We start from the raw sequence: 18,711 nt of genomic DNA, 5'->3' as shown, positions 1-18,711 counted from the left end.
TGTTTTCAGTGTTTTGGGTATGTATTTAGAAGTGGAGTTGCTAGATCATTTGGTAATTCTACTTTTAATTTTTTTTTTTTTTTTTGGCGCGGTGCTGGGAATTGAACCCAGGGCTTTGTGCTTACAAGGCAAGCACTCTACCGACTGAGCTATCTCCCCAGTCCTACTTTTAAGTTTTTGAGGGACAAACATACTAATTTCCAGTGACAGTATCATTTTACATCACCATCAACAGTGCATAAAGAGTTCCAATTTCATGACCTTCTCACAAACACTTGGTATTTTCTGTTCAATAGTAGACATTTTATTGGGTGTAAGAGGATATTTTTCTTCAGTCTTTAAGGGTCCAGCTTTTCATCTGACTTTGGCAGCAGTTGTGGGGTCCAGTCCAAGGTGGGTATTTTCAATCCTTTGAGCCTTCATGTGAGTGATACCTGATTACTTTGGTGTGAATGGCACAACTCATGCAGTAATGTAGTTTCAAATACAGCTTGGGAAGAACATTGGCATCAAAGTCACTAAGTTGAGAAATGCCCCTGATGGCTGCTGCCTATATCGAGCTTAGTGGTCTTGTCCTTGGGCACACATGGGGCACTATTCTTGCGGTGAATGAGTGGCGTATGGCCATTTTTGGCATTACTGCTTGCTGCTCCTTCTTTTCTTTCTCAGAAGTGAGGACCTGAGAGAACTTGCCCATTGATTTTTATAAATCTCTAACTTCTGACATTTCTAAACAAGATTATTTTAGGAATATTTATCATTTTTTGTGGACTTAATAATACTGTTTTTTCAGTTGTGTATTGTTTATAAAGTTGACTCCTTTAAAAAAATTTTATTGATGCACTATAATTATACATGATAGTGGGTTTCACAGTGCCATAATTATTCATGCATTTAACTTTATTTTTAATATTTCAATTTTCATTGTATTATAGTTACACATAATAGTGAGGTTCATTTTGACATATTCATATGCATATAACATAAATCCACAGTACTATCTCCTTCCCCTTCTTCTTTCTCCCCTTGATTGCCTTTCTCTACTCCATTGGTCTTCCTTCTATTTATTTATTTCTCAATTGATGCATTATAGTCATATATAAAATTGGAATGCATTGTGATATATTTATAATTGACTTTTTTCCTTACTTGATTCAACTATGTTAAAAACAATCTTTGTAGGTAGCAGTAAGTTTTGTCCTTTTGTCTTAACTTTTTCAAAGTTTTGAAAAATTGCTAAATAAGAACAGGTATGATCATTTAATGAATGTTTGTTGTGACCAATATAAAAATACTGACTTACAGATATTTCTGGTTGTAACAATATTAGGTAGAAAAACTTCAGTCTACACAAAAATAGAAACCATTTATTGTGCCAGTAAAAATGCAAGTAACTATTCTATAAGAGAAACAAAAATACAAGGAGTACACAAAATAATTTATGAATTAAACCACAGCTACTTTTACTGTATTACCAATTACAATAAGATTTTTTTCCCCACTTTTAAAATTAGAATATTTATAAACATTCAGCATAGTTGAAAAATGGTCCAAGTAACACTAACTTAGTCTTAATCTAGATTTATTACTTGTTAATATTTTTGACAATTATGAATGGTTATGACACATTTTTATTTGGGAAACTCAGGATTTTATTTTGTATTTTTTTTGTTTCTTTTCTTTCTTTTTTTTGGTAACTTTATTTTTGGCAATTAGGGATAAAAGAACTTGTGACAGAATTAATCAATATCAACCTCATGATATCTGTGACTTTTGACCCTTTCTTTATTCATTTAGGACATAGGTTAGCTTGGGTAATAGCAAGAAGAAGAGTATCTTTCCCTCTGTTTTTGATGAGTACTTGCTGCTCTGAAGAATTAACCATGTGTATCAAGGCAGAGTGAATTAAATTCTCTTTTCTTCTTATGAAGTGAAGAAAATTCATTCTTTGCTACGTTATTCTATTTTACCCATCAGAAAATTCACTATGATTTTGGATTCTGATATATTTCCCACAAGCCTGTCTTTAGGGCTGATGGTTTACAGCACTCTTGTTCAGATAAAAAGGATTGTACTAGAGGATTTATGATATCTAACCTAATTTTCCATCACCACACCTTGACCTTGGCCTTATGAGTTGTAGCCCATACAAAGCAATTGATTGCTACCCTTTAGAGGCAAATGGCCTCTTTAACTCTAGGGCAATAGCTAATAAGGTCTTGATAATTGTGATTTACCCACTGTCAGCTGTGATAGCATGCACCTCTTTCAAGCTGCCTTGGATTGATGGATGCAACTTGTATGATAAGAAGCCAGTTCCAGTGACTTTCTTCTTTTTATTCTTAGCCTCACCAGGGCTCCTGGAATGGGATTGATGAAGTCATTTTTCTTTCATTGTGGTCTTCTATAATGAAATATGGTCAAAATTCATCTTCTCTTGAGCATGCCATTTTTTTCTTGTCAGATCTGCAGTCTTCCCTTGACCGAATCAATTTGTTATCTACAAAAGCAGTGGCCTTGTACTTCCCTTTTGATTCAAGGAGCTCTGGATTGGTCGGAAAGCATTTTCATCTACAGATTTAGTACAGGCTCAGCTCTTCCCTCAACCGAGACATGTGGTCTCCCTTTTAATGAATTTGAGAGAAAACTAAATGTTTGTTATTGGCAACCCTCTGGAATACTTCAGACTATCTCATTCTTCTAGCATGGTTGACCAAACTTCTATGCAAAGCTAATTTTTCTAGGATTTATGGATGCCTTAGTCATTAGTAGACACAAGAATGGAACAGTTTGGATTCCCCTCGTTTAAACGAGTCGTCACTTAGGATATTTGTGGAACTCGAGCTCTTTTGTGCTTCTGGCTTATCTAAAGCAAGAGCCTATGAACATGTGCTATAAAATATTAAATCATGAAAAATACTGGATTTCATATTAATGTGAAAGTAGCTGAAGTGGGAAGATAAGATCTTATTTTCTGATGTCTAACTCGACTGCAGTTATATATTTTTCTCACTAACTTTTGCTTGGGAGTACTTGAAATATTGCAATCTGAATCCATACTTACCTTTGTGTTTGTACAGATTTATTGCCTAAATAAAACTGTACTAAACGTTTCTTGGGCACAGGAAAGTGAAGACTCTTTATATTTAAACAAGGAAGCATGTTTTGGTTGTCATATTAAATGTAGGGCCTCTTATTGCAAGGATGATGTTGATTGCAATATGATGATAATTAGCTCTTTGGCAAAATCTCATGTGACCCAAGATACCTTCCTATTAGTACAAATGGAATCATATCAATCATAATGACTTGAGTAGCTCTTTTCCCACCCACTCCAACAGGTCTTCACCCTGTAAAGTATTTCTGGGAGTCTTCAGGAGGCGTCTGCTGAGTGCTCATAAATTAACACTCTCCAGTCTGGCATTGCTATTGCTCTGCCACCTCCACACAATAGTGTTTGGGTCCTGCTATTTCCTTCTGGGTCCTAGTGCCATGTGTCTGAATCCTGCATCCTGATATTGCCTCTGGTGCCCAGAGTTTTCACAGAGTCTCAGCTGTGTGGTGTCTGTGGGGAAGAATGCCTCTCACCCTAGAGCTTGTTGTTACATTCAGCTAGAAGGGTCATAATTCATTAACTACCCAAGCTTCCCATTGGTGCTTTTTCCTTTTATGGCACCTGCTCTCCATAGGATTCGGGTATGGGTCCTTAGGGCTGGGGAGCACCATCATTATTATAGTTCATCAACAATTGTTGAGTTTACTATATGCTTAGCGGTGTGATAAGCCCTTTAACAATTCTTCTTTAAGGCTTATGCTATAGGCCCTTGAACAGAATCCTTTAAATTTTTTACAAAGTAGATTCTATTACTATTTCCATTTTATAGAGGAGGAAACTGAGGTTTTACAGGTTAATTTGTTTAATGTTAGTCAGTTAACACCTGCAGTCTGCTCTCAAAGCCTGATTTTTTTTTAATAAAAAAATTTTTAGTTGTAGATGGACACCATATCCTTATTTAATTAATTTATTTATATGTGGTGCTGGGGATGGAACCCAGTCCCTCACATGTGCTGGGCAAGTGCTGTACCACTGAGCTGCACCTCAGCCCTCAAAGCCCTGATATTTTAATCACTGAATCTAAAGGGCTGACACTATTCTTCCTCACCATTGCTCACCACCTTTAATAACCAAAGCTTCTTTCATACATTTGTTCATGGTGCCTACTTCCTTTTTCTAGGGGCAGTTTTCTTGCAGGTAGGTCTTCAGTATCCCAGTTTGGTTACTTCCACACATTCTTCAGAAAGATACAAATTTATGTGAATTTAGCAGTAAACACAGCATAATTTCCCCCAGAAAGCACTTTGGTCTTTTTTTTAAAAACAAATTGACTTATCCTTGCTGACATTTCTGCCAATTAGCAAATTAGGTTTAAATTGGGTCACTGACCACTGCCTTCCTTGTGCACAAGGGTTTATGATTGGTGTTATTTTAAAAGAAGCCAGTGTTTGTAACTCAATTGTCCTTTTAAAAATTTTTTGAAATTTGTTCTAATTAGCTATATGTGATAGTAGAATGTATTTTGACATATTATACATATATGGAGTATAACTTCTCATTCTTCTGGTTGTACATGATGTAGAATTACCTTGGTTGTGTAATCATATATGCACATAGGATAGTAATGTTTGATTCACTCTACTATCTTTCCTTTTCCCATTCCCCTTCCCTTCCCTTCAGTCCCCTTTTGTCTAATCCAAAGTACTTCTATTCTTCCCAAATCTATCACCCCTTACTGTGACAGCACCTGCATATCAGAGATAACATTTGGTCTTTGGTTTTTTGGGATTGGCTTATTTCACTTAGCATGATATTCTCCAGTTCCATCCATTTACCAAATGCTGTAACTTTGTTCTTTGTTCCATTGTGTATGTATACCACATTTTCTTTATCCATTCATCTGTTGAAGGCACCTAGGTTGGTTCCATAGTTTAGCTATTGTGAATTGAGCTGCTATAAACACTGATGTGGCTGCATCACTGCAGTATGCTGATTTTAAGTAAATTTCCTAGAACATATTTTTTCAACTACCCAGTATGGTTTTTTTTTTTTTTGTAGGTAGACACAATAACTTTATTTTTTAATAATTAAGTTATTTTTAATGTGGTGCTGAAGATGGAACCCACTGCCTCACATGTGCCACGCTAGTTCTCTACCACTGAGCTACAGCCCCAGCCCCACCTTAATCTTTCTGAGGATCTGCCATGCTGTTTTTCACAGTGGTGACATTGTTTTATATTTCCACCAGAAAAACACAAGTGTTCTATTTTCTCCATATTCTCACCAGTATTTGTTATTTTCTACTTTTTTATTTTTTTTATTTTTTTTTTACGTTTACATAGGGTAATGATGTTTATTTTATTTTTCCCCTCCCCCCACCTCTCCCACCCCTCTTTTCCCTCTACACAGTTCTTCTTTCCTTCATTCTTACCGCTCTCCTTAGCCTAACTCTAAACCTAACCCTAAACCTAATGCTAGCCCCTCCCACCCCCCATTATATGTCCTCATCTGCTTATCAGCGAGATCATTCGTCCTTTAGTTTTTTGAGATTGGCTTATCTCACTTAGCATGATATTCTCCAATTTCAACCATTTGCCTACAAATGCCATAATTTTATCATTCTTCATTGCGGAGTAATATTCCATTGTATAAATATGCCACAGTTTCTTTATCCATTCATCAACTGAAGGGCATCTAGGTTGGTTCCACAATCTGGCTATGGTGAATTGAGCAGCAATGAACATTGATGTGGCTGTATCTCTGTAGTATGCTGATTTTAAGTCCTTTGGGTATAGGCCAAGGAGTGGGAGAGCTGGGTCAAATGGTGTTTCCATTCCAAGCTTTCTGAGGAATCTCCACACTGCTTTCCAGAGTGGCTGCACTAATTTGCAACCCCACCAGCAATGTATGAGTGTTCCTTTTTCACCACATCCTCGCCAACACCTATTGTTGCTTGTATTCTTGATAATCGCCATTCTAATTGGGGTGAGATGAAATCTTAGGGTAGTTTTGATTTGCATTTCCCTTATTATTAGGGATGTTGAACATTTTTTCATATATCTGTTGATTACTTGTACATCTTCTTCTGTGAAGTGTCTGTTCATTTCCTTAGCCCATTTGTTGATTGGATTATTTGTATTCTTCGTGTAGAGTTTTTTGAGTTCTTTATAGATTCTGGAAATTAGCGCTCTATCTGAGGTATGGTTGGCAAAGATATTCTCCCACTCTGTAGGCTCTCTCTTCACATTTCTGATAGTTTCCTTTGCTGAGAGAAAGCTTTTAAGTTTGAATCTATCCCAGTTCTTGATTCTTGCTTTTATTTCTTGTGCTATGGGAGTCCTGTTAAGGAAGTCTGATCCTAAGCCAACAAGTTGAAGATTTGGACCTACTTTTTCTTCTATAAGATGCAGGGTCTCTGGTCTGATTCCGAGGTCCTTGATCCATTTTGAGTTGAGTTTTGTGTAGGGTGAGAGATAGGGGTTTAATTTCATTCTATTGCATATGGTTTTCCAGTTTTCCCAGCACCATTTGTTGAAGAGGCTATCTTTTCTCCATTGCATATTTTTGGACCCTTTGTCTAGTATGAGAAAATTGTATTTATTTGGGTTTGTGTCCATGTCCTCTATTCTGTACCATTGATCTACCTGTCTATTTTGGTACCAATACCATGCCGTTTTTGTTACTATTGCTTTGTAGTAGAGTTGAAGATCTGGTATTGCAATACCCGCTGCTTCGCTCTTGCTACTGAGGATTGCTTTAGCTATTCTAGGTTTTTTATTCTTCTAGATGAATTTCATAATTGCTTGCTCTATTTCTGCAAGGTACATCATTGGGATTTTAATTGGAATTGCATTGAATCTGTATAGCACTTTAGGTAGTATAGCCATTTTGACGATATTAATTCTGCCTATCCAGGAACATGGGAGATCTTTCCATCTTCTAAGGTTTTCTTTAATTTCTTTCTTTAGTGTTCTGTAGTTCTCATTGTAGAGGTCTTTCACCTCTTTTGTGAGATTGATTCCCAAGTATTTTATTTTTTTCGATGCTATTGTGAATGGGGTAGTTTTCCTAATTTCTCTTTCTGAAGATTCATCACTTATGTATAAAAATGCATTGGATTTATGAGCATTGATCTTGTAACCTGCTACTTTACTGAATTCACTTATGAGTTCTAAAAGTTTTCTGGTGGAATTTCTAGGTTCCTCTAAATATATAATCATGTCATCAGCGAACAGGGATAGTTTGAGTTCTTCTTTTCCTATTCGTATCCCTTTAATTTCTTTGGTTTGTCTGATTGCTCTGGCTAGAGTCTCAAGGATGATGTTGAATAGAAGCGGTGAAAGAGGGCATCCCTGCCTTGTTCCAGTTTTTAGGGGGAACGCTTTCAGTTTTTCACCATTTAGAATGATATTAGCCATGGGCTTAGCGTAGATTGCCTTTATAATGTTTAGGAATGTTCCCACTACCCCAATTTTTTCTAGTGTTTTGAGCATGAAGGGATGCTGTATTTTATCAAATGCTTTTTCTGCATCTATTGAAATAATCATGTGATTCTTAACTTTAAGTCTGTTGATATGGTGAATGACATTTATTGATTTCCGAATGTTGAACCAACCTTGCATCCCTGGGATAAAACCCACTTGATCGTGGTGCACTATCTTTTTAATATATATTTGTATGCGATTTGCTAAAATTTTGTTGAGAATTTTTGCATCGATGTTCATTAAGGATATTGGTCTGAAATTTTCTTTCCTCGATGTGTCTCTGTCTGGTTTAGGTATCAGGGTGATATTGGCTTCATAGAACGAGTTTGGTAGGGTTCCCTCCTCTTCTATTTCATGGAATAGTTTGAGGAGTATTGGAATGAGCTCTTCTTTAAAGGTTTTGTAGAACTCGGCTGAGAACCCATCTGGTCCTGGACTTTTCTTTGTTGGTAGGCTTTTGATGACCTCTTCTATTTCATTGCTTGAAATTGGTTTATTTAAGTTGTGTATGTCCTCCTCGTTCAGTTTAGGTAGTTCATATGTCTCTAGAAATTTGTTGATGTCTTCGAGGTTTTCTGTTTTGTTGGAGTATAGATTTTCGAAATAGCTTCTAATTATGTTTTGTATTTCACTCGTGTCTGTTGTGATGTTTCCCTGTTCATTCTGAATTTTAGTAATTTGAGTTTTCTCCCTCTTTCTCTTTGTTAGTGTGGCTAAGGGTTTATCAATTTTATTTATTTTTTCAAAGAACCAACTATTTATTTTGTTAATTTTCCCGATTGTTTCTTTTGTTTCGATTTCGTTGATTTCGGCTCTGATTTTAACTATTTCCTGTCTTCTACTACTTTTGGTATTGGTCTGCTCTTCTTTTTCTAGTGCTTTGAGCTGTAGTGTTAAGTCGTTTATTTGTTGATTTCTACTTCTTTTTTTGAATGCACCCCATGAAATAAATCTTCCTCTAAGTACTGCTTTCATAGTGTCCCAGAGATTTTGATATGATGTGTCTTTGTTCTCGTTTACTTCTAAGAATTTTTTTATTTCCCTCCTGATGTCTTCTGTTATCCATTCATCATATAATAGTGTATTATTTAGTCTCCAGGTATTGGAGAAGTTTCTGTTTTTTATTCTGTCATTTATTTCTAATTTCAATCCATTATGATCTGATAGAGTACAAGGTAGTATCTCTATCTTCTTGTATTTGCTAACAGTAGCTTTGTGGCATAAAATATGGTCTCTTTTAGAGAAGGATCCATGAGCTGCTGAGAAGAAAGTGTATTCGTTCTTTGTTGGATGGTATATTCTATATATGTCCGTTAAGTCTAAATTGCTGATTGTGTTGTTGAGATCTATAGTTTCTTTATTCAATTTTTGTTTGGACGATCTATCCAGTGGTGAGAGAGGTGTGTTAAAGTCGCCTAGTATTATTGTGTTGTGGTCTATTTGATTTCTGGAATTGAGAAGGATTTGTTTGACGTACGTGGATGAGCCAATGTTCGGGGCATAGATATTTATGATTGTTATGTCTTGCTGATTTATGCTTCCCTTAAGCAGCATGTAATGTCCTTCTTTATCCCTTTTGACTAGTTTTGGTTTGAAGTCCACATTATCTGAGATGAGGATGGATACTCCAGCTTTTTTGCTGTGTCCGTGTGCATGGTATGTTTTTCCCCATCCTTTCACCTTTAGTCTATGGGTGTCTCTTTCTATGAGATGAGTCTCTTGCAGGCAGCATATTGTTGGATTTTTCTTTTTAATCCAATCTGCCAGTTTGTGTCTTTTGATTGATGAGTTCAGACCATTAACATTCAGGGATATTATTGTGATATGATTTGTATTCCCAGTCATTTGACTCATATTTGTTTTTGACATGATTTGGTTTCTCCTTTATTTGGCTATTCCTTTAGGCTAGCGCCTCCTGTTGCTGATTTGCATCGTTGTTTTTCATCTCTTCCTCATGGAATATTTTGCTGAGAATGTTCTGTAATGCTGGCTTTCTTTTTGTAAATTCCTTTAGCTTTTGTTTATCATGGAAGGATCTTATTTCATCGTCAAATTTGAAGGTAAGTTTTGCTGGGTATAAGATTCTTGGTTGGCATCCGTTTTCTTTCAGGGCTTGGTATATGTTGTTCCAGGCCCTTCTAGCTTTTAGGGTCTGGATTGAAAAATCTGCTGATATTCTTATTGGTTTCCCTCTGAATGTAATTTGATTCTTTTCTCTTGCGGCCTTTAAAATTCTGTCTTTATTTTGTATGTTAGGTATTTTCATAATAATGTGCCTTGGTGTGGGTCTGTTGTAATTTTGTATGTTTGGAGTTCTATAAGCCTCTTGTACTTGGTTTTCCATTTCATTCTTCAGATTTGGGAAATTTTCTGTTATTATTTCATTGAATAGATCGTTCATTCCTTTGGTTTGTTTCTCTAAGCCTTCCTCAATCCCAATAATTCTTAAATTTGGCCTTTTCATGATATCCCATAATTCTTGTAGATTCTGTTCATGATTTCTTACTATCTTTTCTGTTTGGCCAACTTTGCTTTCAAGATTAAATAATTTGTCTTCAATGTCTGAGGTTCTGTCTTCCAGGTGTTCTATCCTATTGGTTATGCTTTCTATGGAGTTTTTAACTTGGTTTATTGTTTCCTTCATTTCAAGGATTTCAGTTTGGTTTTTTTTTCAGTATCTCTAACTCTTTATTGAAATGATCTCTTGCTTCCCGTATTTGGTCTTTTAACTGTTGATTGGTGTGATCATTTAATGCCTGCATTTGCTCTTTCATCTCCTCCTTCAATGCCTGCATTTGCTCTTTCATCTCCTCATTAGCTTCCCTGATCGTTTTAATTACGTACATTCTGAACTCCCTTTCTGACATTTCTTCTGCTGTGCTGTCATTGGGTTTTATTGATGTAGTATCTAGGTTTGTTTGGGACATTTTCTTCCCTTGTTTTCTCATATTGGTCAGTTGTCAGTGGGACCCTGAGATATTGCAGTTTTCCGCTATTGGCTTATAGTGTCCCGGTTGATTTCCAGTGTATCACCTCCCAGCCTTCAGTAGCCTGATGTCTTGGAGGAATCTGATAAAGCAGCTCATCAGAAGAAAACTCCACTTCAGTCCGAGTCTCTCAATGCCTCCCCTTCTTAACCCCTGGGTTGTGGAGCGACCGGAGGTGCAGTCTCCCTCTAGGCCGCCATCTTGGATCACCCCGTGAAGAGAGCCTGCAGCCGGAGTGGGCAGAGCCGCCTGAAGAGGTCTCTGGCTGCCCTGCCCTGATCCCAGAGGCTGCTTGCGGATCGAGGCTCTCCGCTGGTTCGTTGCCGGAGTATGCTGCGCTGCAGTGGCTCCGGGACTCGGAGCTTGTTCTGGTCAGAAAGGCTCTCACTAGCGGGCCAGTTCCGTTCCGAGAACCTGGAGAAGCTGGCTGTGTGGGCGGGGCCCACCGCCGGAGTGCTCAGGGCTGCCTGTGGATGACTCTAGCTGCCCTGCCCGGCTCCAATAAGCCACCTCTATCTGGGCCTGCCACCCGGGCCGAGCTTTACCCAGTGGGCAGACTCACCCGTGGCTCTATTTCAGTCCGAGTCTCTCAATGCCTCCCCTTCTTACCTCCTGGGTTCTGGAGCGACTGGGGGTGCAGTCTCCCTCTAGGCCGCCATCTTGTATCGCCCCCCCAGTATGGTTTTACTTAGAGCTCCACTTTTACATCATGTTATTTGTATATAATGGGTCTTATCCCACAATCTTATTTTTGTGGGTCAAACTTTCATTCTACCTTTTCCCAAGAATGAAAATTCTGAGAGGTCTTTGACTCTCTCCTTACCTCTATTGGTTATGCCTGGTCATAAGCCTTCCACACAATTTTTCTGTCCCCTCTAATACATAGTACTAGGTTCAAGGTCCACGTAAACAATCATTTAGTATCCTAACTTAGAAAATCCTTGACTCAGTCCCAGGTTTAATAAGTTTACGTTTACTGCTGTAGTCACTATTCCATGCCTTATCTGGACCTTGTTATGTGAAAACGCTCTATCTTAGAAATCTTAAGCTCTGGGACATTTTTTTATTTCCTTTTTTTTAATACCTTAATTTTATTTACTTATTTTCATGTGGTGCTGAGGATTGAAACATGCCTCACATGTGCTAGGCAAGCACCCGACCACAGAGCTACAACCCCAGCCCCTCTTTCTTTCTTTTTTTTTTTTTTTGCGGTGCTGGGGATCGAACCCAGGGCCCTGTGCTTGCAAGGCAAGCACTTTACCAACTGAGCTATCTCCCCAGCGCCCCCAGCCCCTCTTTCTGTTCGTTAAGATTTTTCAGGCCCTTTCACCTCTATATCCCATGTTCTACATGAATCACTTCCCATGCCTAGGATGCTAGTTTCCTTCAATATCCATTTTCTCCTTGTCCAAAGATAGGATTTCTAGTTTTTAGCTCAGCATATGGCTGTACCTAGAATAAAGATTTTATTTCCCTTTGCAGACAGTTGTGACCATGTGACTATATTCTGACCGGTGTGATCTGAGCAATTTCCAGATTGTGACTTTAAAAGGAGAGGGTGAGTCCTTTCTTCTTTATTTCTTCTACTCTATTGATTGGAGTGTGAACATAATAATCATCATAGACTTTGTAGAAAATAGCAACCATCAAAGGATGGCAGTGTGACAAGATAAGAAAAGCCTTTTCTCTTGGCAACCTCATGGATTAGGGCAGCCTTGCCAGCTCTCAGCTTATGAATGGACTATTTCATGAAAGAGAAACTTCTTGTTTAACTCACTTCCTTTTTTTCCTGTGCAGCTAAACCTGTAACCTAATTAGAAGCTTATTGTCCATCTTCCCCAGTGGACTGACACTCCTTAAGAGAAGGTACTATGTCTTAATCACCTTTTACTTGTATTAGTCTAATTCAGAGCTAATTTGTTAGTTCTGGAGATGGAACTGGAAACAGATTAGTTTTCTTTCCCCAAATTAAAGAACCTTAATGAGACACAAATATACACGATATGTAAAACATAAACTCCAATGCTGTCTCTGCTAGAACTCAATAGGGAAGGAAGGTAAAGGTCCCTGGGCAGAAGGCCAAGTGCATGCAGGGCAAGGTTCTACCTATACAGATAGCAGAGAAGGTAGGGTGGCAATGTCACAACAAACCATAGGTACTTGACAGAATTCAGTTATTTCTTATCTTGACAGTGGAAGGAGAGAACTCTGTTAGAAGATGGAAGCTGGCACAATAGCCAGGTTCATGTCCTGTTGCCTTAGGTTATTCCATTGAGTGGGGTCCAGGTGCTGGAAAGAACTCATGCATGTGGTCTGGTCATCCTTATTACATCAAGAGCTGACTGAGCTACACAGTCACATCAAAGGTGGGCAGTCACTTAGGAGCTGGGCTCCCCAGACAAAAATGACTAAAATTCTATAAAATATATGGATAAAAACCAATAACACACTTACATTAAAATATTCTGTACTGTCATTGACCAACCAGAAGATAGAGACCAAACCAGTTGTTTGAACAGAGAGAATTTTGTAGAATTGTTAACTAGAGGTAAAGTTGTTAACTAGGCGACTGAAAAGGCAGAAAAAGAGCACCACGGTGTTACAGAGATGGCAATTGCAGGAAGCAGCCACCACCCACAGAACTTGGGAACAAAGGTTGGGATCATTAAAACTTATATACATGGGGAGGGGCCTGTGAGGAGGAGCAGGTGCTGCCTTGCTGGAGCTGTTGATTTTGAACTTCCAGAATGGGATCTATAGCTTTGAGAACCAGACCCCTAGGAAGGAGGCACCACCTGAATAAATACGGTACTACAGCTGATCTGCCTCTGATTTAGTCTGTGTTCTTTTTTCTAGATCCTACTCCTTTGTTCCTTCCATCTTTTTTTTTTTTCCTGATTCCAGGAATTGAACTTAGTGAGCCACATCCCCAGTCCTTTTTTATATTTTTATTTGGAGACAGGTCTCTCTGAGTTGATTTAGAACCTCGCTAAGTTGCTGAGGCTGGCTTTGAACTCGTGATCCTCCTGCTTCAGCCTCCTGAGCCACTGCACCCACTCCTTCCTTCTTCTCTTTCTTTCTTTCTTTCTTTCTTTTTTTTTTTTTTTTTTTTTTTTTTACATTTTTTATAGTTGTAGGTGGACATTTTTATGTGGTGCTGAGGATCAAACCCAGGGTCTCACACGTGCTAGGCCAGCGTGCTATCACTGAGCCACAACCCCAATCCTCTTCCTTCTTATTTGTTTTTATTTTTAGTGGTAATTGGGATTGAACCCAGGACTTCATGCATGCTGAAACAAACAAACAAACAAACAAACAAAACCCCCCTGAGAACTGGATTTGAACATTTCTTGGCAAAGTCTAACAGAGAGACTGTTGACCAAGCAGACATTTAGTTTGTAGAGTCCCAGCTCAGCACTGCAGGGTAGACCATTGAAAGATGGGGTTGAAGCTAAGACTTTATAGGTTAGTAATCTGTACACACTTCAACTGTATTTAAATTCAGACTGTTTCATTTGGATCAGCCAGCATTTTAGGTAAGGCCAACATATACCTCAACTACTTAAGGGATAATATGGTGACTAGAGGAAGAACATCTTTATAATAAGATGGCATTTGGATTGCTCCAGGAGATAAGGCAGACCACAGCTTATAGGACTGGTGACAGGAAATATCTTGAAGAATGAAAAGGAGTTCCTTAGATGAACAGGGAAGAACAGTATTCCAGTCGGGAGGAATAATGGATGAAAAGGCCAGAGGGTGAAACCAAACCTTAAATGGGCTGAGTTTCTCAGGATAAAGCCTAAGCTACTTAGTCTTTGAGTGTTCCAAGGACAAAGAGGGACTTGGAGCACTGGGGCCTAGAGAAAGCAGAAGGCTCCCTCAGGACTGTGTTCTTACCCTTTATAGTGATTAGGACCTTCTATCTGTCCTTTCTGTTTAAGGATCATGTTTTATGCTGGGAAAACAGACAAGTTCATTAAACCTCTGAGAAGAGAATATTATTCTCATTTGACAAATAAGGAGGCCAGGGTTTTAAGAAGTTAAGTAGCATGCCCATGATCACAGAGTCAGTAATCTGATGCCCTAATTTCCAATTGGACATCTCTACCTAGAGATTCTTATAGGTTCTCCAGCTAAGCAGGTTTTAACAAGACCTCTTTTCCTTCCTTTGCTCCTAGCTCCTTCTGGATTCCTGAAATCAATTATAATCTCTGGAATCCCTGGATTCCTTCTGTTCTGCTGCCATAACACTATCTTGCTCCACACAATCAATCACCAAGTCTTATAGATTTGACCTACTGAGTATACATTTTTCTATTTTCTACATTGTTGGTTTATCTTAATTCAAACACTCACTTCATTGTTGTGAACATTTCCCTCTGGTCTCCCTGCTTTTAAGGCCCTACCTATCCTCTTCCAATCCAGACATCATTCTGAGGCCAGAGAAATGTTCAAAAAAAAAAAAAAAAAAAAAAAAAAAAAAAACAAAAACGCAAATTTGACCACTTTATTTGCCTTCTTAAGACTTTTTGATGGCTTCCATGGCCTATTGGATAAAACCCAAGCTTCTTAATTCATAGCAAGGTCACTGTAATGTGGTCCCTACCACTTTCTCCAGTTTTACTGGCCACTGTCTATCTTAGCATGGAGAAGGAGGATAATCCTGGCCAGGAAAACAACATCAGAGTTCAGCTCCTCCCTCCACTGACTAAGCTATGAACAAGAAGTTGCAGCGACGCCATATTATCTTCTGCCTTTGGGCTGGTAATTTGCCTATGATTTAGTGGCTGTATCATTTTGGTTCACTTGAATGCAGCTGTAATGCAGACACCTGGTGACTTCATTTTTTGTGCCAGAATGAACACGTGATGACTCCTTTGGATATTGCTTCCGTGTTCTTTTTCTAGGCCCTGCTCCTCTTTTCCTTCTTTCTTATTTATTTATTTTTTGTGGTGATTAGAATTGAACCTAGGCCTTCATGCATGCTAGGCAAGAGCTCTACCACTGAGCTAGTTCTTCCTCCCTAGTTCTTCCTCCTTCTTCCACATATTTATTTGACAGGAATCTTAATGCAAAGGGTAGAGATCTACTCTAAACTGACTTAAGCTTAAAAATGAATTTATTGACTTATTTAACTGGGAAATCTGGGGGTGGAACTGGATCCAGGGACACAAATATTCTCTTTTACCTTTCTCCCTTTCTGTTTTGCTACTTTCTGTGTCAGATATGCTTTTTTCTTATTTCAAGATGTGTTCCCTGTGTGCAGGGATGAAGTGTGTTATATCTGTAAGAGCTCTAAACTTGCCATCCCCAGTCCAGTCAGCCCAGAGGAATAAAAGAGTGTTTCTTAACATCTTTTTATAAAATTCTGAGGGAAGATTGGTTCTGCTTTACTCATGTGTGTTCCCTGTCCCCTACTAATCCCCTCTTCTAATCCCTGGAACCAGGAGAAGCAATAATTACATGACTTGGATCAGAAGACTATTTCTGTGGTCAAGGTGTTGGGCACTGGGAGTGGATAATTACCCAAATAAAAGGTGGGTGCTATTAGAATTTAAAGGAAATGAATGCTGAGCAGTGCCCCCACCGCCAAAAAAAAAAAAAAAAAAAAAAAAAGGAAGAAAGAAACAAAGACAACCAAGGAGCTATCTAGGCACAGGGCAGTTCCTTTATGTACATAACTTCTTTCTGAAAACTACATATGACACTCGCTGCTATAGTTTGGATCTGGCATGTTCTCCCAAGGCCCTTTATGTCAAAGGCTTGGTCCCCAGTGTGGCACCATGGAGGAGTGGTAGAAACTTTAAGAGGTGGGAACTAGTAGCTGGGTGATTTTAGGTCATTTAGGGTATACTCTTGAAGGGGACAGTGAGGCCTTATCTCTTCCTCTCTCTCTTTTCACTTCCTAGATTTTAGGTGAACAAGCTTTTTCTACCATGCTCTCCCACCATGATGTGCTGCTTCATTGCAGGCCAAAAAGCAATGGGGCCAACTGACTGTGGACTGAAACCCTCCCAAACTGTAAGTCAAAATAAACCTTTTCTATTTTTAAGATAATTAGTTCAGGTATTTTGTAACAATAATGGAAAGCTGACAAACATACTCACCATTTTATAGAAGAGGAAACAAAGACTTAGAAAATTTAACTTGCTCAAAGTCACAGAGCTAGTCTGTCTGACTCCAGGCCCATGTACTTTACATTATGCTATGCTTTATGCTACACCAGACTTTTCCTTATTGGGGAGTCTTCTGTCTTGCTGTTATTCACAAATGACCCTAGTAAGGAGGATTTGGAAGAGTGCATGATTTTTCAAATTGACCTTCAGTTACATTGGCTCACTTATGTTTTTATAACATTGAAGGTGCACTTTTATGATCTTAAATGTAGAATGAGGTTAATGAACCAGTACTTTTCACTCATGGAGCTGAATGTGATTGCTGAGGTGAAAATGAAGAAGGCTGAACAGTTTTATAGGAACAGGGCTGATAAGTACATGCTGGGAAGACTAAAGCACACTTATTTGTGTTTTTAATTCAGTGTTGCAAATATTCCTTTAAAAAAAGCAAAAGCCTATAAAATATTTGTGCACTTATTCTTTTACTTTTTATTATTTAAGTTAAAAATCATTTACTTTGGCTTGTCATTAACTCTAAGATTTTAAGTATATGGGCAAATAACAAAAACTTTAAAATATAATTTAGCCTTGACATATGAGCTACATAGTGTACATACTGAGCTAAGGAAAGAGGTCTATGTATCTGCTATATGTAGTTAAAACTGACTCACCTATTCAGTGAAAAAAGACTGAGGAAAGGAATTAGTATGATGCTAGTCTCATTTTGGTCATGGAATACTTCAGTAGGCTGGGAGTGACTCTCAAGGCACTTGAAAAGCATGTATTTATCTTAAGTCTCCTAGTTACAAATGACTTGATTCCTCCAGGTTTGTAAGCCCAGTGAGGGAGCTTTCAGAGTTTCAGGGGTAGAGACTGGTTCCCATTTCATTTTGGTATTTATTTTTATTCTGTGGGCTGGCTGCCACAAAGGGGCCCCAGAGACTGCCATGTTTGTAGGGTGGTCAATTATAGCGCTGTTCCCTTAGAGTCATCTGCTAGGAGCGGGACAGTCATAATTGGTTTCACTCTCCTGGTCAGGAGCAGGCATCCATTCCAAAGTTAGGCTGTAAGTTGATCAATGACTTATAAGACAGTTTAATGCCATGTATTTGCCCAAATTATTGTGATGGTGACCACATTGGAATAAGCCATTTCTTCGTCTTAAGAAAACCAAGATACATAGCGAATCAGTTGGTGGTGGGAGCAGGTAATGAAAAGTCATAAAGAGAGAGGGCAGTTTGCAGATGTCATGGGCCCTCAAAGCCACAAGAAAGTTCATGTCAAGAGGAAGAGAAAAGGCACACAGAGTTCTCAGCAGTTAGCCTGAGCGTGTCTAGGGGTTAACACTTGTTCCTGAATGGGGTTTCCTAGGCAAGCAAGTTTGAGAAACATCACATTTGTGTCCCCCTTCTGGAGAGTCCCACAATGCTTTGGCACATTGAAGAATACTAGTCTTATGGAAGGATACTAGTTTAATATTAACCTAGTGTTTTCTAGACATATCAGAAGGCAGAACTCTTATCTGTTGACATATTTTATAACACTTGTGTTCCAGCAGGCCTATATGGATGGGAACAAAAGGAGGGTGGCGGCAGAAACAGAGAGACTGCTCTGTCCCTATATTAGGGGGTCCCAGAACTCCTTTGCTGAGGGGGTGATGACCATGTCTGGCCATTGGGTCTGTTTTACACTCCGAGCTGCCAAATAGTCATTGGGAGGCCTGGGTTTGGTTGCCCTTGGGCAGCCATCATATTTTAGTGTTCCTTATCTCAGTGGGTATCCTTAACTCCAACCTCCACTAATTAAGATGGATTGAATGAATCTTTTTCCTTGTAACTTAGAGTCTGACTAATGTAACAGGATTTTAGATGTGACTTTCTAGACATCTCCTCAGAATATGATGACAGGTGACAAATGTCCCTAATTCCTCATGAGATGTTGAAACAAGTGTGGCATTTGGTAAGAGATTATGGAACTGGCAGTGCCGGCATTAGCTCCTCATGTACTCCATATGGAGGTGAAGAGGGTAAAGAATTCATCCTGGGTGTGGGCAGTGAGAATCCTTT

Source organism: Sciurus carolinensis, chromosome 2 (genome assembly GCF_902686445.1).
Source record: "Sciurus carolinensis chromosome 2, mSciCar1.2, whole genome shotgun sequence".
Classification (NCBI taxonomy): domain Eukaryota; kingdom Metazoa; phylum Chordata; class Mammalia; order Rodentia; family Sciuridae; genus Sciurus; species Sciurus carolinensis.
The sequence above is the reverse complement of the archived record's forward strand: the minus strand, read 5'-3'. Positions refer to the sequence as shown.